Here is a 24,711-nt window from a genome sequence, read left to right as displayed (position 1 = left end):
AATATTGCAAATACATAGCAGATTTAAGACGCTTAGACCGCCGGTGCTTAACGATTACTGAGTACCCATTAACCAAGAAAACCAAGAGCAAGTAGTAAAGAGAAAAGATTTCGGTGCATTATAAAACCTGTCAGACGCCGAACGGAACTTCGCAGGAAAGCTAATTACGCAATGGATTAGCTTAATGGGGCCCTGAAACACTTTCATAACTAATCATAGATTGGCGTCAGTATTACAAGACGTCACCTCACAAATATCCTGCAAGAAAACATTTCCTGTCAGAAAAAAAAAAACAGAAACCTGACTTACACAGGTTCTTGGAAGCAGTGCGGTGGGAGTTCTTTCTTCGAGAGCGCATTCAAAATAACTTCAGCGGTCAATTTCTCTATTTTCTGAGGTACCCCATCTAAAAGAAAAGCACGTTGCAGCAACACATAAGCACGTTCTTACAAAACGCGCTTCAGCAAGCTTCTATTATATAGTATCGTTTAACACAAGAAGGTAACGGGATCGTGCCATGTTTTTGCGTGGAAATCACGCGATTGGCTAAGTAAGCTGCATGAATTGTCGTGCGAGATCTCATTTATTCTTTTCCGCACAAAGAACTTACTTGTTAAGGGCTCCTAAAAGCTTCATAAATGAAAGGTTTGGCCATAGAATCCTAAAATATAACCACTGTATTTCCTTAAAGTTTCATCTCCCCACAAGAGTTTTATCTTAGGCCAACTCTTGTATCAGTTAGAGAACGTGCCTTTGCTCGACGAAACGGCGTATGCGTTGGGTCGTGTGTTACGCCCATTTTGTGCAGCGTTTTTGGCCAACATTTATCTTGACCTGGAAACTGATTAACATAGTGCAATTGTATTTTACGCATATTCGGATATGTCTGCGATCTTTGGTTTGCTTTAGAACAACAAGAGTGCAATTCCGTTATAAAATATGAGTAGTTCATGATTTATGTGTACATTTAAAACGGATATGGAGGAGACTAATTTTTCAGCACGATTTCCCAGTTGATGACCGCTGGCAGATATAGACATTCCCCCCTTACTGATTTCTTATGATATAATACCCCAGGCGGTAAAGGGAGCCACTTCCTAAACGTGTGCGGGAAGGTACGTGCATGCAACTAGTCTGAAAGAAATAAAAGCACATAAACTGAGCACATGTCGTAGATATAAGTTTAGTATTCATCAAAAACTACGAATTTATCACATCCACATCGGCGGAAGTAGACAGTTTCTTCTCAAAGAGAACAGCTTTCTTTGTCTCTATCGTCCGTTTTCGTGGTTGGGTTTTGGCGGTCGGAGGTTTCCGGTCATCAGGGTGGAACAAAGCCGCTGACGAAAATGCGCGTGAACTCGGTCCACAAGGTGGGGCGCGTTCGTTCAATGCGGAAAGCCAACCGTCACGGTTATGTCATCAAGCGCACCATTCAGTTATTGAGTGAATAGCTTTCTTTGAAGCATTTGGCTATTCGCTTCAGTTTCTGCAGAAATGCTTTCGAATATTTAAGACTGTGCGATTTTTCGAATATATAAGATGACATATGCACTGCTGTATTAATTACTTGAGAAAAGCCTTTGTTAGTATTTTTATACAGTTAGAACATAAAAAAGAGCGTCGTTCAACGTGGCTACACACTGGGCATGCGCCGCGCTTCCTTCCGCATGTTCATTTATTACTTTGCCAGTGGTACACAAATTAGGACTTTTAAGTGGCAAAAGTTGCCTTAGCATTCGAGTAATCAGCTGTGGTAGACCGTCATCAAGAAGGATTCTTTGAAACTTTATTCATTCCAACATTCCATAATTTGGGATGCTGGGGGCCGGGGTCAAAAAGCCTCTTCACGGGCTTGACTAGGACCACGACCCCGTACAAAATGGCAGGGATAGGCACGCGTACAGGTCAATAAAGCAATGTACAGAGTGAAAACAACATACATATCTAGTTGAAATTTCATCGAACATAAACAGAAAGAGCTCAGTGAAATTCTTTTTAAGCGAAAATACACAAACAGCCACTGCACTTAGAATTTGCCGAAACCTGAGTGACATCGTTAGTAATCATATAACAGAAATCAGACAACAAAATGACGTTAATTTATGACTCTAACCAGACTGCATATATATATATATATATATATATATACATACATACATACATACACATACATATACATATATATACATATATATACACATACACACACATACACATGCACATACATACACTTACCAAAAGCAATGCAAGTGAAACCGAGAGGTATAAAGCGGCAAGAAAATATGTCAACTTTGTTTCGATAATCACATAAAAAAGCAAGGAAACCATGCAAACGAAAAACACAAATATTGAACGATATGTAAGCCAGAAAAGTATTTTTAGCAAGATTTTCATATTGTTCTTTGATTTAGGTAAAACGGCAAGAGAAAGCGCAGCATTTCTTTGCCATATTTAGTGCGCGTGCGTGGAAGAAACCACGTGTGAACATGACGAGTGTTGTAAAAAAAGGGTCCGCCGGTTTATTCGAGCAAGTGTGCTCAAAAAGTTATCACTTTTTAGCCCTGTGTGTTAGCGTTTCATAGGACTTGTGTAGTAGTAATCTGGTAGGGTTAGTAGGTTCATTTCATCAAAGAGCGGAGAAGTGTGACTTCCATACGAAACACTTGCAATGGCGCGAACTGCCCTTTTCTGTATTACATGCAATTTATGAATGTTCGTTAAAGTTGTCGTACCCCAAACCAGATGGCAGTAGTTTATGTGCGATAAAAACAAGGATTTATAGATGAGAAGCTTAACTTTTTTAGGAAGCAGAAAACGCACCCTAGACAAAATTCCGGTTATCCTGGACACACTCGAATACAGTTTTTCAATATGTGCATTCCATGACATAAGCTCATCGAAAATTACACCCAGGCATTTAATACGTGGTACTATCTGAAGTTCCGAGGTGCCCAGCATTAACGGTGCATGCAAGGGGGAGGTTTATTTCTAGGCCTAAAGTAAACAGCTTTAGTTTTCGAAGTGTTTAATTTTAAAGAATTAATGCATGTCCAAGAAACTAACTTCAATAATACCTGGTTCGCGTCATTGATCAGATCTTTATAGTGTTGCGCAGTCAGAAGTAGGGTTGTGTCGTCCGCATATATAACACACTTTACAGAGGCGTCAATGTTTACAATATCATATATATATGCAGAATAAAATGGGTCCCAGGATACTACCTTGGGGCACGCCTGCTGAAATTGCTTGTAAATTGGAGGTGTGATTGTTGATGACCACCACCTGCTGCCGATACTTTAAGTAAGATTCAATTAATTTTAGAAAGACACATCGGAAGCCGTAATGATTGCATTTCTGTAAAAGTGTAACATGATTTATGGTGTGGAAAGCCTTTGAGTAATCTATAAAGATACCGATTGTGCGCAGTTCGCATTCAAAAGCATCTAATATGAATTCCTTCTGCTCTAGGAGAGCATGCTCAGTTGTGCGGCCTTTAGTGAAACCAAACTGCGAAGAAGTGATGATATGGTGCTTATCTAAAAAAGAAGTCATACGTTTCTGAACCAGTTTTTCTAAACCTTTCGATATCACTGGCAATATAGATATAGGCCTGTAGTTGCTTAGTGAATTCTTATCTCCTCCCTTGTACAACACTATTACTTTCGCGACTTGTAGTTTTTGTGGAAAGATTCCAGTTGAAAAAGTGAGGTTGAAGATATGTTCCAATAAATCAGCAATGAGATCCAACACGTGTTTAATGGGTTTAATCTGGATATCGTATGCGTCGCAGGATGTGCTGTTTTTTGCAGACGAGAAAGCGTGCGCAATTTCGCTGGCTGCTGTCGGCGCCAAAAACGCGCTCTCAGGGGTACTGTCCGATAAATATGTAGTACAAGCGGGATTGTGCGCTTGCTTTGTTAAGGACAAAAAATAATCATTGAAAACGTTCGCTAAATCAGCATTGCGAATAGTGTCACCATCTACCATAAGCTCAGTGGGCCTGAAGTTGTTACCGTTACGGCCAAGAAACTCATTTAGCCTTGAGCAAGCTAACTCCGATTTATTCATTACGTCATTGTTGAAAGTGCTGCTTAGATACTTTCGCTTTTCGTGACGCAGCATACTGTTAACTTTGTTTCTTTGGTCTTTGAAACGTTCTAGCGTGTCTTCATTTTTATTTTTCAAAAACAGTTCGAATAATTTATTTTTACGTTTTATTTCCTTGATGCAAGATTTAGTAACCCAAGGTTTCTTAGCTCTGCGCGCAGGCTTCAGTTCTTTGTACGGAAAGCATTTCTTGGAAACTCTTGTTAGTTTTTCGTGGAAAGAATTATAGGCATGATCGGGTTCCTGCTCACGAATAACGTCTGACCAATCAGTCAATGATATCTGATTGCGAAATTCAGCCAATGTGTGCTCATTAATGTGTTGAATAACCGCTGCTTGTTTTTGTTGCAACTGTTGATGACACACTGTTTCGGTTATCATCATAAATATGGGAAGATGCATATGGGAACACTGCGATCGGCACTAAACTAAGCGTATTCAGCCGCGTAGTACTTCGGCCATTATTTGAGGTTCGCAATGCGCTTGGTCACTTGGAAGTGAAGTTTGTGAATATTTTCTAGCCTATATTTTTCTAGCCATATATTTTTTGTGAACGACGTATTTTTCTAAACTAAACACGTATACATAGAAACGTAATGTGGAGTCAGTTTGCTGAAAACAACGAACAACCTTGCGATTTGAGACACGAAGTCGCGAACGTCCGCCGCTTGTCATTTAGGTACATTGTAGCACCCTGAAACGGTGAAATCGCCGACGGTATGCGCACAAAGCACTCTACGCTGCGAGCATTTTCCGCTACGCTGTCCCCATTAGGAGCACACGCACCTTGCCGGTGTTATCTGCGCTATCTTGTTTGCGAAAAACCACTGTAGACTACATGTAAATTGAGAAATTTCACCGGCTATGTATTTTCTATTCTTTAACGTCTGTACCTGGAAGCTACATGCGCGTGGAAATTAAAAATAATAATAATAATTTAAGGGCACGTGCAAGGCATTGCCATCAAAAAAAATTAGTAAGTATGACAATTTAAAATGCATGTATCTGTGTAGCCTGTGTGTCGGTTGATATGCGCGATGCTGCTCGCAGATACAAAATTCAGTGCGTGTGCACTCCTGAAGTGGCAAACGTAGCAGACTGCATTTGAATGAGAGATTGCTGTGCTCTCTTTTACATACTGCCGCCAATCTTGGCGCTTTACGCTTTTAGAGGGCAGTCACATGGATGCTTGTGGTCGACGCCCGCGCGTTCAAGTGAAAAAGTGACTGTTTGCGGAATCTGATGCTGGGAATGCCATTAAAAAGTACGCAACCGATCAGCTGAAGTGCTTGTAAATGTGAAAAAGTGAATGAGCAATATCTTTGTGAGATCGCCACCTTCATTTTCGTAGCTCGCTGTGTCGCGGTAGTAATTCGGTGACTATGAAACATGCAGAAGGCTGGAGTGATCCATCAACGGAAGTACCCATCCATCTCTTCCAACCGGGGCCGGGAAACTACACACCTAGGGAAACGCTCTCGGCAGCATCGGAACCCACGCCCCCGTTCCAAAGAGTAGCCGCCGGTGTTTCATTCAAGGTCACCAAACAGTTGCAGCAGACTGACATCCCTCCAGGTAGAATCCGGGACCTTAAAGCTGTCGACGGGCGCGTTTGGATCGAGGAAATGCGTTTCGTCACACTTACGTGGACTTGGCCTGGTGCGCACATGACACACGGAATAGGTGAGTATTGTCTACGAGCTTGCATTTCAAAAACGCTAGAAGAAATGACGTGAAAAGACTCAACAGGAACGTTATGCCTGGTATTAGAAACAGCGGGAATTTGTTGGTGTTCGGAGGGGGTGCTCAAGCGCCCGTGTCTCACGAGCCTTGCACTGGCAGTAGTCACGCTGTCATAATAGTGAGAGCGCTGTAGGCGCGCCCGCGAACCGGAAGACATTATGTTTTGTGTTCGCCAATTAAGCGTGCCAACCATCGACGCCAAAAAACGGCCGCTTCGCTGTTACAGACTCCGTATCGACCGCTGTGAACCCGTTTGGGGTTTGATTGAAATGTCGCCAGCAAAACTCCCCTGATTTCTTTCTCGCAATTCACGCATTCGCACAAGGATCAGGCTATTCGGACAAACGGAAGGGAAACAGGCTGTGTTGCGGTCAGCCCTCTGCCGTAACGCGCCCCCCACAAGGTAACTTGAAGTGCCCAAGTTCGAGGAGATATATAGGCACAACCACGAAATAAGGGAGATATACAGGGACAACCGATTGAAAACTGCAAGCGAACGCCTCATATGGAAATATAGTCGGAATTCATGAATGACCGTAACCAGGGTTTCGTCTGTCTCCGTTATTATTCCCAATTTATGTTAAAGGCGTCGCAAGACTACTCGAACACAGTGAACGAGGTTTCGAATTATCTCACCTCCGTAACGGGTGCAAGAGAAGGTTTATTGAAATTTACCCTGGTGATTATTTTATAGAATAGTGCGAACTAATGGGTGTATAATTCTCCTATTTTTTGAAGTTCCCTTTGTTATAGACCAGTACGGTGTTGGCATTCTTCCAACTCTCTGGTACAGCTGATGTCATAACGCAATTCATTTCCATTTTACAGTTCCATTTTTGCTCCTGTTTTCTTTTACTGGGGCAAGCCTATTTACCACAGCTCATCTAACCTTATTTCGAGTTACTCGACCCGTAAACGACTCTTAGCGGAAAAAAAACCATTCATCCATCCCATTTTAGTCCCTAAAGGAGAGACGTTCGCGGCGATAGCAAAGCCTAGCTTCCACTCAAATCCTTCGGACAGCGTCTTAATTAACACTGCCTGGAGGCCACATGGTTGGTGCGACGCAGCAAACGAAACAGCTGCGTCGGAACAGAAATATAGCGCCCTGGAAACCACCAGTCGTTTTGTAATGCTGGCGCAACGAGGAGCACCGCTAGCGTATTTTCAGGGGTCGCACTTCGATGCTGCTCGAGATGAGACCGGCGAAAAACTGGTGAGAGATTGCTAGCGTCCATTTAAAGTATTCAAGAACTTTAGCTTCACGTTGATGGTCTGTTCCGCTAAGGCCAGTTTAAGTATCCTTCCAGGCACTCAGCAACTTTACTCTGCCTCGTGAGAATGATCATACGAACAGGGGAATGCGGCACGCTCCCAGGGCTTCACTTCTAAGGCAACAAAGCGGAGTGTGTTTTATGAGTCAACTTGCTTTACAGCCCAGGGACTACCGTATAGAGTTTCCGCCAGAAATTGTCACCAGTCCCCTCCCATGGCACTAATGTATGGCAAAGGTAGCTGTCAAATCTTCCTATCAGTGAGGGTTCCCTCGAAGAGAACAATACACTACACAAAAAGGGGCTTACAACTTTAGAGCAGGTGATACGGGCGGCCGCTAAGTCTACACATATAAAACGTGGTTGAATAATCACATGCGAGAAAACGTTAGTGGTGGCGCAGCCTTCCACACTCGCCGCATGATCTCCTTGGTTCCGAGTCTGCTTGGGTGCCCAAGGAGACTCGAGCAACCTCAGAGCGATGTCACGTTACAGCCTCGATGTCGCTGATAACAGCACTTGCGATTAACATACGCCGCACGCGAAAGGACTGCTTCCTGCATCTTCGTTAACCTGACGTTATCCACACGTCCGATCGTCATGGGGTACGAGGATTCTCACAATCCTTAGCTTCAAGCGTTCTTTTGAAATCATTTCGTACTCTCAGCATTCCCGAGCATTTATACCATTCTAGACACAGCAATGCAATTAGCCTTTAGGTATTGCTTCATCATTGATAATTGTTGCGTTTATAAAGCAATGTTTTATAGGAAATGATTCTGCTGCAAAGTCAAAAAGCCGACTGATGCCAGGAGGGTGAAGTTTAGGCAAAATCATGCACTACCCACAACACCCATGCTAAGCTACCGTGCCTGCCGCACCCTTAAACAGTAGTGCCTCATATCCTTCTCGCAATAATATTAAACTGCACGTCACTCACGTCTCTGGAGGCTTTCAGTATAACAAGCTTATAAAACAACCCACGAGCCGTCTCGCTCTACTCGGATGACGTTCAGTTGCTGGAAAGTCTGTGGTTCCTGCGTCTACAAGTACATACAAGACATTACGGTGGCAGCGACGCTTGCGTTCGCACTATGAATACGCCTAGAGCTTCAGCGTAATTGTGGTCGCAGCCAGAAAACTGACAATAAAATGTGCAATATAAGTGCCTACAGGTGAGGAACCGGAATTTTCCTGCAGCTCTACCCGGGCCAGATGAGCAACCACAGACGACGTCGGATAACCATGATGTGTTCCATTCCTGTAATTCTGTGATTTTCGTTTGTTTGTCCAGCAGCTCTTGCTCCTAATTTTGCAGGTCCGGATATTATGGAAGATGACCGCACCTACAGTGGGTACTTCACCCAGTTCTCGGGCAAAGGAACGTACTCCGTCGTGGCTTACGTTTACGGAGACAACAAGATCAGACATGCCCACCGAAGGCCGGGTTTCCAACAAGACCCCAAACTTACTGTCGGAACGGAGAACGACACAGAGGGTGAGTTGATGAACCGTGCCTTTACATCAAATATACATGGCTCTGTCGGATTGCTTTTAAGGTGATTAGAACTGATGTAGGGGTCCTGTTGCTTTACATATTTCAATGGATTTCTTGTAGAGTGCGGAGTCTTACGAAAATGCCGAGTCTTACGAAAATAAACTTCGGCAATAGGTGCGTGGAAAAAAATTCTCGTTTAGCGTCGGAATTCAAAAAAGAAAGAAAACTATGTATGACGCAAAAGACTAGCTCCGTTAATATCTTCGTCCCTGAACCTTGAGATATAAGGCAGTGGATTAGCAAGTTGGCCGTGTTTCTGTCTGCGACTTCTTACGACTGTTATTCTGGTAGTTCTTCAACTCTACTGCGCTTTTCAGAATGATCTTTTTATGAACAGCCCCGGACGGCGTGCACCCACGCCTGACCAGACAGTGTTTTTCTTTTTTTCATGTTGTTGCATAAATAGCAAACATTGCAAATACATAGCAGTTTTAGGACGCTTAGACCGACGGTGGTTAATGATTTGTGAATACCTATTAACCAAAAAACCAAGAGCAAGTAATAAAGAGAAAATATTTGGGTGCTATATAAAATCTGTCAGGCGCCGAACGGAACTTCGCAGGTAAGCTAATTACGCCATGGATTAGCTTAAAGGGGCCCTGAAACACTTTCCTAACTAATTATAGATTGGCGTCTGTATTACAAGACGTCACCTCACAAATATCCTGCAAGAAAACATTTCCTGTCACAAAAAAAAAGAGAATGATGACTTACACAGGTTCGCCGAAGCCGCTCCGTGATAGTTCTTTCTTTGAGAGCGCATTCAAAGCAATTTCAGCGGTCGATTTCTCGATGTTTTGAGGTACCCCATCTAAAATAAAAGCACGTTGCAGCAACACATAAGCACATTCTTACAAAACGCGCTTCAGCAAGCTTCTATATTAAAGTATCTTTTAACACAGGAAGGTATCGGGACCGTGCCATGTTTTTGCGTGGAAATCACGCGATTGGCTAAGCTGCTTGAATTGTCGTGCGAGATCTCAATTATTCTATTCTGCACAAAGAACTTAATTGTGAAGGGCTCCTAAAAGCTTCATAAATCAAAGGTGTAGCCATAGAATTCTAAAATATAACCACTGTATTTCTTGAAAGTTTCATCTCCCGACAAGAGTTTTATCTTCGGCCAACTCTTGTATCAGTTAGAGAACGTGCCTTTGCTCGACGAAGCGGCGTATGCGTTGGGTCGTGTGTTACGCCCATTTTGTGCAGCGTTTTTGGCCAACATTGACCTTGGCCTGGAACCTTATTTAGAAAGAACAAATGTATTTTACGCATATTCCTATATGTCTGCGATCTTTGGTTTGCTTTGGAACAACAAGAGTGCAATTCCGTTTTAAGATATGAATAGTTCATGATTTATGCGTACATTTAAAACGGATAAGAAGGAGGCTAATTTTTCAGCACTATTTTCCAGATGATGAACGCTGGGAGATGTAGATATTCACCCCTTACTGATTTCTTATGATATAATACCCCAGGCGGTAAAGGGAGCCACTTCCTAAACGTGCGCGGTAAGGTACATGCGTGCAACTACTCTGAAAGAAATTTAAAAAATAAACTGAGACATGTCGTAGATAGAAGTTCAGTGTTCATCAAAAACTACGAGTTTATCACATCCACATCGGCGGAAGTAGACAGTTTGCTTCTCAAAGAGAACAGCTTTCTTTGGCTCTACCCTCCGTTTTCGTGGTTGGGTTTTGGCCATTGGAGGTTTCCGGTCATCTGGGTGGAACAAAGCCGCTGACGAAAATGCGCGTGCACTCAGTCCACAAGGCGGGGCGCGTTCGTTCAATGCGGAAAGCCAACCGTCACTACAGTTATGTCATCAAGCGCACCATTCACTCATTGAGTGAATAGCTTTCTTTGAAGCATTTGGCTATTCGCTTAAGTTTCTGCAGAAATGCTTTCAATATTTAAGACTATGCGATTTCGAGAATACATACGGTGACATATGCACTGCTGTGTTAATTACTTGAGAAAAGCCTTTGTTAGTATTTTTCTACAGTAAGGACATAAAAAAAGCGTCGTTCAACGTGGCTAAACACTGGACATGCATGATGGTTCCTTTCACCTGCTTTATTTATTACTTTGCTAGTGGTACCCAAATTAGGACTTATAAGTGGCAAAAGTAGCCTTAGCATTCGAGTAATTAGCTGTGCTAGACCGTGATCGAGAAGGATTTTTATCAGTGCGATCGGCACTGAACTAAGCGCACTCAGCCGCGTAGTACTTCGGCCATTATTTGAGGTTAGCAATGCGCTTGGTCACTTGGAAGTGAAGTTTGTGCATATTTTCTAGCCTATATTTTTCTGACGATATATTTTTTGTGAACGATGTATTTTTCTAAACTAAAAAAGTATACATAGAAACGTAATGTGGAGTCAGTTTGGTGAAAACAACGAACAGCCTTGCGATTTCATACACGAAGTCTCGAACGTGCGCCGCTTGTCATTTAGGTACATTGTAGCACCCTGAAGCTGTGAGATCGCCGACGGTATGCGCACAAAGCACTCTACGCTGCGAGCATTCTCCGCTACGCGGTCCCCATTAGGTGGACACGCACATTGCCGGGGTTATCTGCGCTATCTTGTTTGCGAAAAACCACTGTAGACTACATGCAAATTGAGAAATTTCACCGGCTATGTATTTTCTCTTCTTTAACTTCTGTACCTGGAAGACGCATGCGCGTGGAAGTTAAAAATAATAATAATAATTTAAGGGCACGTGCAAAGCATTGCCACAAAAAAAAAGTAAGAATGACATTTTAAAATGCATGTATTTGTGTAGCCTGTGTGTCGGTTGATATGCGCGATGGTGCTCGCAAATACAAAATGCAGTGCGTGTGCACTCCTAAAGTGGCAAACGTAGCAGACTGCATTTGAATGAGAGATTGCTGTGCGCTCTTTCACATACTGCCGCCAATCTCGGCGCTTTACGCTTTTACAAGGCAGTCACATGCATGCTTGTGGTCGACGCCTGCGCGTTCTCGTTAAGAAATGACAGTTTGCGAAATCTGATGCTGGGAATGCCATTAAAAAGTACGGAACCGATCAGCTGAATTGCTTTTAAATGTGAAAAAGTGATTGAGCAATATATTTGTGAGATTGCCCCCTTTATTTTCGTAGCTCCCTGTGTCGCGGTAGTAATTCTGTGGATATATGAAACATGCAGAAGGCTGGAGTGATCCATCAACGGAAGTACCCATCCATCTCTTCCAACCGGGCCGGGAAAATACACAAATAGGGAAACACTCTCGGCAGCATCGGAGCCCACACCCCCGTTCCAAAGAGTAGCCGCCGGTGTTTCATTCAAGGTCACCAAGCAGTTGCAGCAGACTGACATCCCTCCAGGTAGAATCCGGGACCTTAAAGCTGTCGACGGGTGCGTTTGGATCGACGGAAGGCCTGTCGTCACACTTACGTGGACTTGGCCTGGTGCGCACATGACACACGGAATAGGTGAGTATTGTCTACGAGCTTGCATTTCAAAAACGCTGGAAGAAATGACGTGAAAAGACTCAACAGGAACGTTATGCCTGGTATTAGAAACAGCGGGAGGTGGTTTTGTTATTATCATTTTATTATCTTGAGCGAAGGTTTGCGGGGTTGGGGTATCTCGGATCTGGCTATCTTGCAACCACTTCAAGAAAAAAAATGTGCTAGCTTAGGTGACTTGTGCAGGTCGTATAAACATTGAAATGGTATCAAGTGATTCATCTCAGCGAGAGGGAATTCAAGGTACTTTTGATGGAAACTCTTGCTTCTGGAAATCTGTCGTTGCCTAGGTACTATGGAGGACGACGCGCTTTTCTACGCTTGTTCCTAGCCGAGCAGCAGTGCGGACAACGCGACGGCGGATAAATACTGCCTCAATAGACTCCGTGCCCGTTCGTGTTTCGTGGCAGCAGTAAAAGCACTCAGCTCGTAACTGCACGGTCCCAGTTGGACAGGCGCCTTCGACAGACTCTTTTTTCCTTTGAAATAATGTTAAATTGTAACGATTTCGCTTCATATTGCAGTCGAGGACGCCGTAATTCTGTCTTCAAATTTGTTGGTGTTCGGAGGGGGTGCGCAAGCGCCCGTGTCCCACGAGCCTTGCACTGGCAGTAGTGCCGAGCCAGAATAGTGAGAGCGCTGAAGGCGCGCCCGCGAACCGGAAGACCTTATGTTTTGTGTTCGCCAATTAAGCGTGCCAACCATCGACGACAAAAAACGGCCGCTTCGCTGTTACGGACTCCGTATCGACCGCTGTGAAACCCGTTTGGGGTTAAATTCCCCCAGCAAAACTCCCCTGATTTCATTCTCGCAATTCACGTATTCGCACAAGGATCAGGCCATTCGGACAAACGGAAGGGAAACGGCTGTGTTGCGGTCGCCCTCTGCCGTAACCCGCCTTCCACCAGGTAACTTGAAGTGCCCAAGTTCAAGGAGATATATAGGCACAACCACGAAATAAGGGAGATATACAGGGACAACCGATTGAAAACTGCAAGCGACCGCCTCACGTGGAAATGTACTCGGAATTCATGAATGACCGAAACCAGTGTTTTGTCTGTCTCCGTTATCATTCCCAATTTATGTTAAAGGCGTCACAAGACTACTCGAACACAGTGAACGAGGTTTCGAATTATCTCACCTCCGTAACGGGTGCAAGAGAAGGTTTATTGAAATTTACCCTGGTGATTATTTTATAGAATAGTGCGAACTAATGGGTGTATAATTCTCCTATTTTTTGAAGTTCGCTTTGCATAGACCAGTACGGTGTTGGCATTCTTCCAACTCTCTGGTACAGCTGATGTCATAACGCAATTCATTTCCATTTTACAGTTCCATTTTTGCTCCTGTTTTCTTTTACTGGGGCAAGCCTATTTACCACAGCTCATCTAACCTTATTTCGAGTTACTCGACCCGTAAACGACTCTTAGCGGAAAAAAAAACCATTCATCCATCCCATTTTAGTCCCTAAAGGAGAGACGTTCGCGGCGATAGCAAAGCCTAGCTTCCACTCAAATCCTTCGGACAGCGTCTTAATTAACACTGCCTGGAGGCCACATGGTTAGTGCGACGCAGCAAACGAAACAGCTGCGTCGGAACAGAAATATAGCGCCCTGGAAACCACCAGTCGTTTTGTAATGCTGGCGCAACGAGGAGCACCGCTAGCGTATTTTCAGGGGTCGCACTTCGATGCTGCTCGAGATGAGACCGGCGAAAAACTGGTGAGAGATTGCTAGCGTTCATTTAAAGTATTCAAGAACTTTAGCTTCACGTTGATGGTCTGTTCCGCTAAGGCCAGTTTAAGTATCCTTCCAGGCACTCAGCAACTTTACTCTGCCTCGTGAGAATGATCATACGAACAGGGGAATGCGGCACGCTCCCAGGGCTTCACTTCTAAGGCAACAAAGCGGAGTGTGTTTTATGAGTCAACTTGCTTTACAGCCCAGGGACTACCGTATAGAGTTTCCGCCAGAAATTGTCACCAGTCCCCTCCCATGGCACTAATGTATGGCAAAGGTAGCTGTCAAATCTTCCTATCAGTGAGGGTTCCCTCGAAGAGAACAATACACTACACAAAAAGGGGCTTACAACTTTAGAGCAGGTGATACGGGTGGCCGCTAAGTCTACACGTATAAAACGTGGTTGAATAATCACATGCGAGAAAACGTGAGTGGTGGCGCAGCCTTCCACACTCGCCGCATGATCTCCTTGGTTGCGAGTCTCCTTGGGTGCCCAAGGGGACTCGGGCAACCTCGGAGGGATGTCATGTTACAGCCTCGATGGCGCTGATAGCGCTTGCAATTAACATACGCCGCACGCGAAAAGACTGCTTCCCGCATCTTCGTTAACCTGGCATTTCCCACACGTCCGATCCTCATGCTGTACGAGGATTCTCACAATCCTTAGCTTCAAGCGTTCTTTTGAAACCATTTCGTTCTCTCGGCATTCCCGAGAATTTATACCATTCTAGACACAGCAATGCAATTAGCCTTTAGGTATTGCTTCATCATTGATAATTGTTGCGTTTATAAAGCACTGTTTTATAGGAAATGATTCTGCTGCAAAGTCAAAAAGCCGACTGATGCCAGGAGGGTGAAGTTTAGGCAAAATCATGCACTACCCACAACACCCATGCTAAGCTACCGTGCCAGCCGCACCCTTAAACAGTAGTGCCTCATATCCTTCTCACAATAATATTAGAACTGCACGTCGCTCACGTCTCTGGAGGCTTTCAGTATAACAAGCTTATAAAACAACCCACGAGCCGTCTCGCTCTACTCGGATGACGTTCAGTTGCTGGAAAATCTGTGGTTCCTGCGTCTACAAGTACATACAAGACATTACGGTGGTGGCGACGCTTGCGTTCGCACTATGAATACGCCTACAGCTTCAGCGTAATTGTGGTCGCAGCCAGAAAACTGACAATAAAATGTGCAATATAAGTGTCGACAGGTGAGGAACCGCAAGTTTCCTGTAGCTCTACCCGGGCCAGATGAGCAACCACAGACGACGTCGGATAACCATGATGTGTTCTATTCCTGTAATTCTGTGATTTTCGTTTGTTTGTCCAGCAGCTCTTGCTCCTAATTTTGCAGGTCCGGATATTATGCAAGCCGATGGCACCTACAGCGGGTACTTCACCCGGTTCTCGGGCAAAGGAACGTACTCCGTCGTGGCTTACGTTTACGGAGACAACAAGATCAGACATGCCCACCGAAGGACGGGTTTCCCACACGACTCCCAACTTACGGTCGGAACGGAGAACGACACAGAGGGTGAGTTCTCGAACCGTGCCTTTACATCAAATATACATGGCTGTGTCGCAATGCTTTTAAGGTGGTTAGAACTGATGTAAGGGTCCTGATGCTTCACATATTTCAATGGATTCCTTGTAGAGTGCGGAGTCTTACGCAAATAAACTTCGGCAATAGGTGCGTGGAAAAAAAAAATCTCGTTTAGCGTCGGAATTCAAAAAAGAAAGAAAACTATGATGACGCAAAATACTAGCTCCCTTATTATCTTCACCACTGATCCTTGAGATATAAGGCAGCGGATTAGCAAGTTGGCCGTGTTTCTGTCTACGACTATTATTCTGGCAGTTCTTCAACTCTACGGCGCTTTGCAGAATGATCTTTTATGAACAGCCCCAGACGGCGTGCACCCACGCCTGACCAGTCAGTGTTTTTTTCTTTTTTTCATGTTGTTGCATAAATTGCAAATATTGCAATTACATAGCAGATTTAGGACGCTTAGACCGACGGTGCTTAATGATTAGTGAATACCTATTAACCAAGAAAACCAAGAGCAAGTAATAAAGAGAAAATATTTGGGTGCATTATAAAATCTGTCAGGCGCCGAATTGAACTTCGTAGGTAAGCTAATTACGCCATGGATTAGCCTTAAGGGGCCCTGAAACACTTTCCTAACTAATCATAGATTGGCGTCTGTATTACAAGACGTCGCCTCACAAATATCCTGCAAGAAAACATTTCCTGTCAGAAAAAAAAAAAACAGAAACCTGACTTGCACAGGTTCGTGGAAGCAGTGCGGTGGGAGTTCTTTCTTCGAGAGCGCATTCAAAGAGACTTCAGCCGTCGATTTCTCGATGTTTTGAGGTACCCCATCTAAAAGAAAAGCACGTTGCAGGAACACATAAGCACGTTCTTACAAAACGTGCTTCAGCAAGCTTCTATATTAGAGTATCTTTTAACACAAGAAGTTATCGGGATTGCGCCATGTTTTTGCGAGGAAATCACGCGATTGTCTAAGCTGCTTGAATTGTCGTGCGAGATCTCATTTATTCTATTCCGCACAAAGAACTTACTTGTTAAGGGCTCCTAAAAGCTTCATAAATGAAAGGTGTAGCCATAGAATTCTAAAATATAACCACTGTATTTCTTGAAAGTTTCATCTCCCCACAAGAGTTTTATCTTCGGCCAACTCTTGTATCAGTTAGAGAACGTATACCTTTGCTCAACGAAACGGCGTATGCGTTGGGTCGTGTGTTACGCCTATTTTGTGCAGCGTTTTTGGCCAACATTTACCTTAGCCTGGAAACTTATTTAGAAAGAACAAATGTATTTTACGCATATTCCGATATGTCTGCGATCTTTGGTTTGCTTTAGAACAACAAGAGTGAAATTCCGTTTTAGGATATGAATAGTTCATGATTTATGTGTACATTTAAAACCGATAAGAAGGAGACTAATTTTTCAGCACTATTTCCCAGATGATGAACGCTGGGAGATGTAGATATTCACCCCTTACTGATTTCTTATGATATAATACCCCAGGCGGTAAAGGGAGCCACTTCCTAAACGTGCGCGGTAAGGTACATGCGTGCAACTACTCTGAAAGAAATTTAAAAAATAAACTGAGACATGTCGTAGATATAAGTTCAGTGTTCATCAAAAACTACGAGTTTATCACATCCACATCGGCGGAAGTAGACAGTTTGCTTCTCAAAGAGAGCAGCTTTCTTTGGCTCTACCCTCCGTTTTCGTGGTTGGGTTTTGGCCATTGGAGGTTTCCGGTCATCTGGGTGGAACAATGCCGCTGACGAAAATGCGCGTGCACTCAGTCCACAAGGCGGGGCGCGTTCGTTCAATGCGGAAAGCCAACCGTCACTGCAGTTATGTCATCAAGCGCACCATTCACATCATTGAGTGAATAGCTTTCTTTGAAGCATTTGGCTGTTCGCTTAAGTTTCTGCAGAAATGCTATTCAATATTTAGACTAGTAGGCTATTTCGGAGAATACATACAGCGTTTGGCTTTGGCTCTACTTTGCCTACACCGTGGCAAAAGTTTTCGAGTAATCAGCTGTGGTGGTTGGGTTTTGGAAACTTTATTCATTCCAACATTCCATTGGAGGTTTCCGGCTTTACTCATCTGGGATGCGAACAATGCCGAAAACAACATACATATCTGACGAACATAAACAAAAAAATGCGCGTGCACATTTAGAATTTGCCGAAAGCAGTCCGTTAGTAACAAGAAATCAGCGGTTAATTTAAGACTCTAACCAGCGCATATATATATATTATATATACATATATATATACATACACACACATACACGCACATACATACACTTCAAAAGTGCAAGTCGAGAATAAAGCGGCAAGCGGAAAGAAACCATGCAACCGCAAATATTCGATATGTAACAGAAAAGTATTTTTGATTTTCAGTTATGTAAAACGGCAAGAGAAAGCGCAGCATTTCTTTCAAGCGCGTGGAAGAAACCATTCACGAGTGTTGTAAAAAAAGGGTCATTGAGTGTGTGTTATCACTTTTTAGCCCTGTGTGGTAGCTTTCTTGTGTAGTAGTAATTTGAAGCATTTGGCGGAGAAGTGTGACTTTCGCTGCAATGGCGCGAAGTTTCTGCAGAAATGCGTTAAAGTTGTTACCCCAAACCAGATCAGTAGTTTATGTGCGATAAAAACAAGGATTTAAGACTACTTTTTTGCGACAAAATTCCGGTTTCGACACACTCGAATACATAAGGCTCATGACATATGCTATCTGCTGTGTTAATTATTTTGAGAAAAGCCTTTGTTAGTACCTGGTTTGCGTTTTTCTACAGCATATATAACACACTTTAGAGTCAATGTTTACAATATCATATATATACAGAATAAAATGGGTCCCAAAACCTTGGGGCACGCCTGCGTCTTGTAAATTGGAGGTGTTATTGTTCAACGATACTTTAAGGCAATTAATTTTAGAAAGAAACACTGGACTGTAAAATGCTGATTTATGGTGTGACTTTGGTAAAGATCCTTGCGCAGTTCGCATTCTAATATGAACCTGCTTGCTATAGTTATTACGTTTCTGAACCAGTTTTTTGCTAGTGGTACCTTGTACAAATTAGGACTTATAAGTGAAGGTTCCAAAAGTTGATCCAACACGTGTTTAATGGTTTAATCTGGATATTATGCGTCGCATGTGCTGTTTTTTGCAGACGAGAAAGCGTCGATTTCGCTGGCTGCTGTCGGCGCCAAAAACGCGCTCTCAGCTGATAAATATGGTACAAGCGGGATTGTGCGCTTGCTTTGTTAAGGACAAAAAATAATCGAAAACGTTCGCTAAATCAAGGATAGTGTCACCATCTACCTAAGCTCAGTGGGCCTGAAGTTGTTACCGTACGGCCAAGAAACTCATCGACCAAGCACTCCGATTTATTCAACTGAAAGCGCTTAGATACTTTCGCTTTTCTGACGCAGCATACGTTAACTTTGTTTCTTTGTCTTTGAAATTTCCCAAATTAGGGACTTATAAGTGGCAAAGTTGCCTTAGCATTCGAGTAATCAGCTGTGGTAGACCTTCATCGAGAAGGATTGCTAACACTGTGATCGGCACTAAACTAAGCGCACTCAGCCGCGTTGTATTTCGGCCATTATTTGAGGTTTGCAATGCGCTTGGTCACTTGGAAGTGAAGTTTGAGCATATTTTCTAGCCTATATTTTTCTGACGATATATTTTTTGTCGACGATGTATTTTCCTAAATTACAAAAATATACACATAAACGTAATGTAGAGTCAGTTTGGTGAAAACAACGAACAGCCTTGCGATTTGAGACACGAAGTCGCGAACGTCCGCGCTTGTCATTTAGGTGCATTTTAGCACCCTGAAGCTGTGAGATCGCCAACGGTATGCGCACAAAGCACTCTACGCTGCCAGAATACTCCGCTACGCAGTCCCCATTAGGAGGACACGCACCTTGCCGGGGTTATCTGCGCTATCTTGTTTGCGAAAAAACCACTGTAGACTACATGTAAATTGAGAAATTTCACCGGCTATGTATTTTCTATTCTTTAACTTCTGTACCTGGAAGACGCATGCGCGTGGAAATTAAAGATAATAATAATAATTTAAGGGCACGTGCAAGGCATTGCCATAAAAAAATGAGTAAGAATGACAATTTAAAATGCATGTATCTGTGTAGCCTGTGTGTCGGTTGATATGCGCGATGGTGTTCGCAAATACAAGATGTAGTACGTGTGCACTCTTGAAGTGACAAACGTAGCAGACTGCATTTAAATGAGAGACTGCTGTGCGCTATTTTACATGCTGCCACTAATCTTGGCGCTTTACGCTTTTAGAAGGCAGTCACATGGATGCTTGTGGTCGACGCCCGCGCGTTCAAGTGAAAAAGTGACTGTTTGCGGAATCTGATGCTGGGAATGCCATTAAAAAGTACGCAACCGATCAGCTGAAGTGCTTGTAAATTTGAAAAAGTGAATGAGCAATATCTTTGTGAGATCGCCACCTTCATTTTCGTAGCTCGCTGTGTCGCGGTAGTAATTCTGTGGCTATGAAACATGCAGAAGGCTGGAGTGATCCATCAACGGAAGTACCCATCCATCTCTTCCAACCGGGCCGGGAAACTACGCACCTAGGGAAACATTCTCGGCAGCATCGGAGCCCACACCCCCGTTCCAAAGAGTAGCCGCCGGTGTTTCATTCAAGGTCATAAAACAGTTGCAGCAGACTGACATTCCTCCTGGTAGAATCCGGGACCTTAAATCTGTCGACGGGCGCGTTTGATCGACGGAACGCGTGTCGTCACACTTACGTGGACTTGGCTTGGTGCGCACACGACACGCGGTATAGGTGCGTATTGTCTAGGAGCTTGCATTTCAAAAACGCTGGAAGAAATGACGTGAAAAGACTCAACAGGAGCGTTGGGCCTGCTATCAGAAACAGCGGGACGTGGTTTTGTTATTATCATTTTATTATCTTAAGCTAAGGTTTCCGCGCTTGGCGTATCTCGGATCTGGCTATCTTGTAACCACTTCAAGAAAAACATTGCCCGCCAATCCACCCTGTTAAGGTGGTTGGAAAGCGTAGCTTTTTACGTCACCCTCACGGTCACTGCGGCGCACTTGATATTTTTTGTACGTCAATGTGGACGTTGACGACTTGGCCCTTTATCCCAAACTATCCGCCTCCGTGAGACAGACGTCGGATTGACATGAACGGAATCCTAGGTACCACCAGACGTTCCTCTACTATGTTTAGCGGAGGCAGATGTGCGGGGATCGGAGGAAATACGTATCCGTTAGTCATGGAGAGTTGAGGCACTTTACCTTCGAGTAACGAGTCTTTGCAGGCACCACACACTTTAAAGTTCGCAACGTCCGCTCCCGAGAAGTTACTCGATAACACGCCGAGTGCACTTTTCTTCTTCGCTGCATTCCTAACGTTTGCGATGCACGTTAGATCGTGTTGAAACCACAGTCGATCGCACACGGAGCAAGTGAACCCAAACTCTACGTCGAGAAATTTCTTCTTAAATTTAGAATTAGCTCCCTTGAACTTGGCCAAATGATCAGTGTGGTACTTGCGCCGTTTTGCAGCGTTCTCCGCTTCGCGCCTCTCGTCGTCCTCGCGGCGGGCGCTCCTCTTGCGTTCGGCGTCTCTGACGACGTATGTTGGGTCCTGCAGCCTGGCCTGACGCACACGTTCCGCTTCTCTAGCGGCATATGCTGGGTCCTGCTGCCTGGCATGACGCATACGTTCGGCATCTTGTGCGAGAGCTGCTGGGTTTTGCCTACGACGCTGTTGAGCGAGACGATTTTGTTCTTTCCGCCGAGCCTTATATTCACGCTCTTCTTCTGCCGTCTTTGCTTTCCGTGGTCTACCCATAGTGGGGTAGTCTAGAAAATGAACCGAAGCAGTTACTAGGCTGGAAGGGTTTCGAATGACGTCAACCCTCTTTCAAGCAGCTGCATAAGCTTTGCAACAGCTGCAATCTAATCTTACGGACCGCGCCGAGCCTGTTTCCATTGTTTGCCCGCAGCCCTTATCATCCATCATGTTGGCTCATCACTTGGAAGCTTGTTTTTGTGGTTTTTCTTGGCGAAAACGAGCGCTTAGTTGTACGCTGATAGCCTGAATTCAAGTAAGCTATACTGCTATACCTGCAATTGTTAGCGGTTCGTCGGGATCGTTTTTTTTTATTACAACGACGGACACGACAGAACCCTTGGCTGGTAGAGGTAAAAAACTTCGCTTTAAAAAAATGCGCTCGCTTAGGTGACTTGTGCAGGTCGTGTGAAAATTGAAATGATATCAAACGATTCATCTTCCTGCCGAAACCCCGTGACAGCAGTCAGCAGCTATTGATCTAACCCAAAACCGAGTATAAATAGCCGGAAACATCAAGATAGTTTCTTTCTGGCGTTTACACCACTGATCCAGTGACTGCGCACCTGCGTGGTTGCCGAGAGGGAATTCTGGGTACTTTTGAAGGAAACTCTTGCTTCTGAAAATCTGTCGTTGCCTAGGAACTATGGCGGACGACGCGCTTTTCTACGCTTGTTCCTAGCCGAGCTGCAGTGCGGACAACGCGATGGCGGATAAACACTGCCTAAACGGTGCTAGCTGTAAATCATTCAGCTCATAACTGCATGGTCCCAGTTGGACAGGCGCCTTCAGTAGACTCTTTGTTCCTTTGAAATAATGTTAAATTGTAACGATTTCGCTTCATATTGCTGTCGAGGACGCCGTAATGCTGTCTTCAAATTTGTTGGTGTTCGGAGGGGGTGCTCAAGCGCCCGTGTCTCACGAGCCTTGCACTGGCAGTAGTCACGCTATCAGAATAGTGAGAGCGCTGTAGGCGCGCCCGCGAACCGGAAGACATTATGTTTTGTGTTCGCCAATTAAGCGTGCCAACCATCGACGACAAAAAACGGCCGCTTCGCTGTTACAGACTCCGTATCGACCACTGTGAACCCGTTTGGGGTTTGATTGAAATGTCGCCAGCAAAACTCCCGATATCTTTCTCGCATTTCACGCATTCGCACAAGGATCAGGCCATTAGAACAAACGGAAGGAAAACGGCTGTGTTGCGGTCGCCCTCTGCCGTAACGCGGCCCCACAAGGTAGTCCCCAAGTTCAAGGAGAGATATAGGCACAACCACGAAATAAGGGAGATATACAGGGACAACCGATTGAAAACTGCAAGCGAACGCCTCACATGGAAATATAGTCGGAATTCATGAATGACCGAAACCAGGGTTTCGTCTGTCTCCGTTATTATTCCAAATTTATGTTAAAGGCGTCACAAGACTACTCGAACACAGTGAACGAGGTTTTGAATTATCTCACCTCCGTAACGGGTGCAAGAGAAGGTTTATTGAAATTTACCTTGGCGATTATTTTATAGAATAGTGCGAACTAATGGGTGTATAATTCTCCTATTTTTTGAAGTTGCCTTTGTTATAGACCAGTACGGTGTTGGCATTCTTCCAACTCTCTGGTACAGCTGATGTCATAACGCAATTCATTTCCATTTTACAATTCCATTTTTTCTCCTGTTTTCTTTTACTGGGGCAAGCCTATATACCACAGCTCTTCTAACCTTGCTTCGAGTTACGCGACCCGTAAACGACTCTTAGCGGAAGAAAAACCATTCATCCATCCCATTTTAGTCCCTAAAGGAGAGACGTTTGCGGCCATAGCAAAGCCTAGCTTCCACTCAAATCCTTCGGACAGCGTCTTAATTAACACTACCTGGAGGCGACATGGTTGGTGCGACGCAGCAAACGAAACAGCTGCTTCGGGACAGAAATAGCGCCCCGGAAACCACCAGTCGTGTTGTAATGCTGGCGCAACGAGGAGCCCCGCTAGCGTATTTTCAGGGGTCGCACTTCGATGCTGCTCGAGATGAGACCGGCGAAAAACTGGTGGGAGATTGCTAGCGTCCATTTAAAGTATTCAAGAACTTTAGCTTCACGTTGATGGTCTGTTCCGCTAAGGCCAGCTTAAGTATCCTTCAAGGCACTCAGCAACTTTACTCTGCCTCGTGAGAATGATCATACGAACAGGGGAATGCGGCACGCTCCCAGAACTTCACTTCTAAGGCAACAAAGCGGAGTGTGTTTTATGAGTCAACTTGCTTTACAGCCCAGGGACTACCGTATAGAGTTTCCGCCAGAAATTGTCACCAGTCCCCTCCCATGGCACTAATGTATAGCAAAGGTAACTGTCAAATCTTCCTATCAGTAAGGGTTCCCTCGAAGAGAACAATACACTATATAAAAAGGGGCTTACAACTTTAGAGCAGGTGATACGGGCGGCCGCTAAGTCTACACGTATAAAACGTGGTTGAATAATCACATGCGAGAAAACGTGAGTGGTGGCGCAGCCTTCCACACTCGCCGCATGATCTCCTTTTTTTCGAGTCTGCTTGGGTGCCCAAGAAGACTAGGGAAACCTCGGAGCGATGTCACGTTACAGCCTCGATGTCGCTAATAACAGCACTTGCGATTAACATACGCCGCACGCGAAAGGACTGCTTCTCGTTTCTTCGTTAACCTGGCATTTGCGACACGTCCGATCCTCATGGGGTACAAGGATTCTCACAATCCTTAGCTTCAAGCGTTCTTTTGAAATCATTTCGTTCTCTCGGCATTCCCGAGCATTTATACCATTCTAGACACAGCAATGCAATTAGCTTTTACATATTGCTTCATCATTGATAATTGTTGCGTTTATAAAGCAATGTTTTATAGGAAATGATTCTGCTGCAAAGTCAAAAAGCCGACTGATGCCAGGAGGACGAAGTTTAGGCAAAATCATGCACTACCCACAACACCCATGCTAAGCTACCGTGCCTGCCGCACCCTTAAACAGTAGTGCCTCATATCCTTCTCGCAATAATATTAGAACTGCATGTCGCTCACGTCTCTGGAGGCTTTTAGTATAACAAGCTTATAAAACAACCCACGAGCTGTCTCGCTCTACTCGGATGACGTTCAGTTGCTGGAAAGTCTGTGGTTCCTGCATCTACAAGTGTATACAAGACATTACGGTGGCGGCGACGCTTGCGTTCGCACTATGAATACGCCTACAGCTTCCGCGTAATTGTGGTCGCAGCCAGAAAACTGACAATAAAATGTGCAATATAAGTGCCGACAGGTGAGGAACCGCAAGTTTCCTGTAGCTCTACCCGGGCCAGATGAGCAACCACAGACGACGTCGGATAACCGTGATGTGTTCTATTCCTGTAATTCTGTGATTTTCG

The 24,711-nt window shown here is 44.4% G+C and overlaps 2 long non-coding RNA genes across 3 annotated transcripts in view; one reads left to right on the top strand and one right to left on the bottom strand.

The window, feature by feature from the left end:
• LOC125940493 (uncharacterized) overlaps positions 1-20,131 on the top strand; it is a 77,736-nt gene extending 57,605 nt beyond the window's left edge. For both annotated transcript variants that reach the window (XR_007463693.1, XR_007463692.1), the window contains 2 exons: positions 15,251-15,454; positions 20,009-20,131. This is a non-coding gene — a long non-coding RNA (uncharacterized LOC125940493). The remainder of the gene's footprint in view (positions 1-15,250; positions 15,455-20,008) is intronic.
• Positions 1,619-19,278, bottom strand: LOC125940494 (uncharacterized). Its single transcript, XR_007463694.1, has 3 exons — positions 19,191-19,278; positions 4,523-4,681; positions 1,619-1,787 (listed from the first exon to the last, which is right to left on the bottom strand). It is a non-coding gene; the product is annotated as an uncharacterized LOC125940494 (long non-coding RNA).
• Positions 20,132-24,711: the final 4,580 nt, after the last annotated feature.

This window comes from Dermacentor silvarum, chromosome 10 (assembly GCF_013339745.2).
Source record: "Dermacentor silvarum isolate Dsil-2018 chromosome 10, BIME_Dsil_1.4, whole genome shotgun sequence".
Taxonomy (NCBI): domain Eukaryota; kingdom Metazoa; phylum Arthropoda; class Arachnida; order Ixodida; family Ixodidae; genus Dermacentor; species Dermacentor silvarum.
This window is presented reverse-complemented; position numbering and strand designations above follow the sequence as displayed.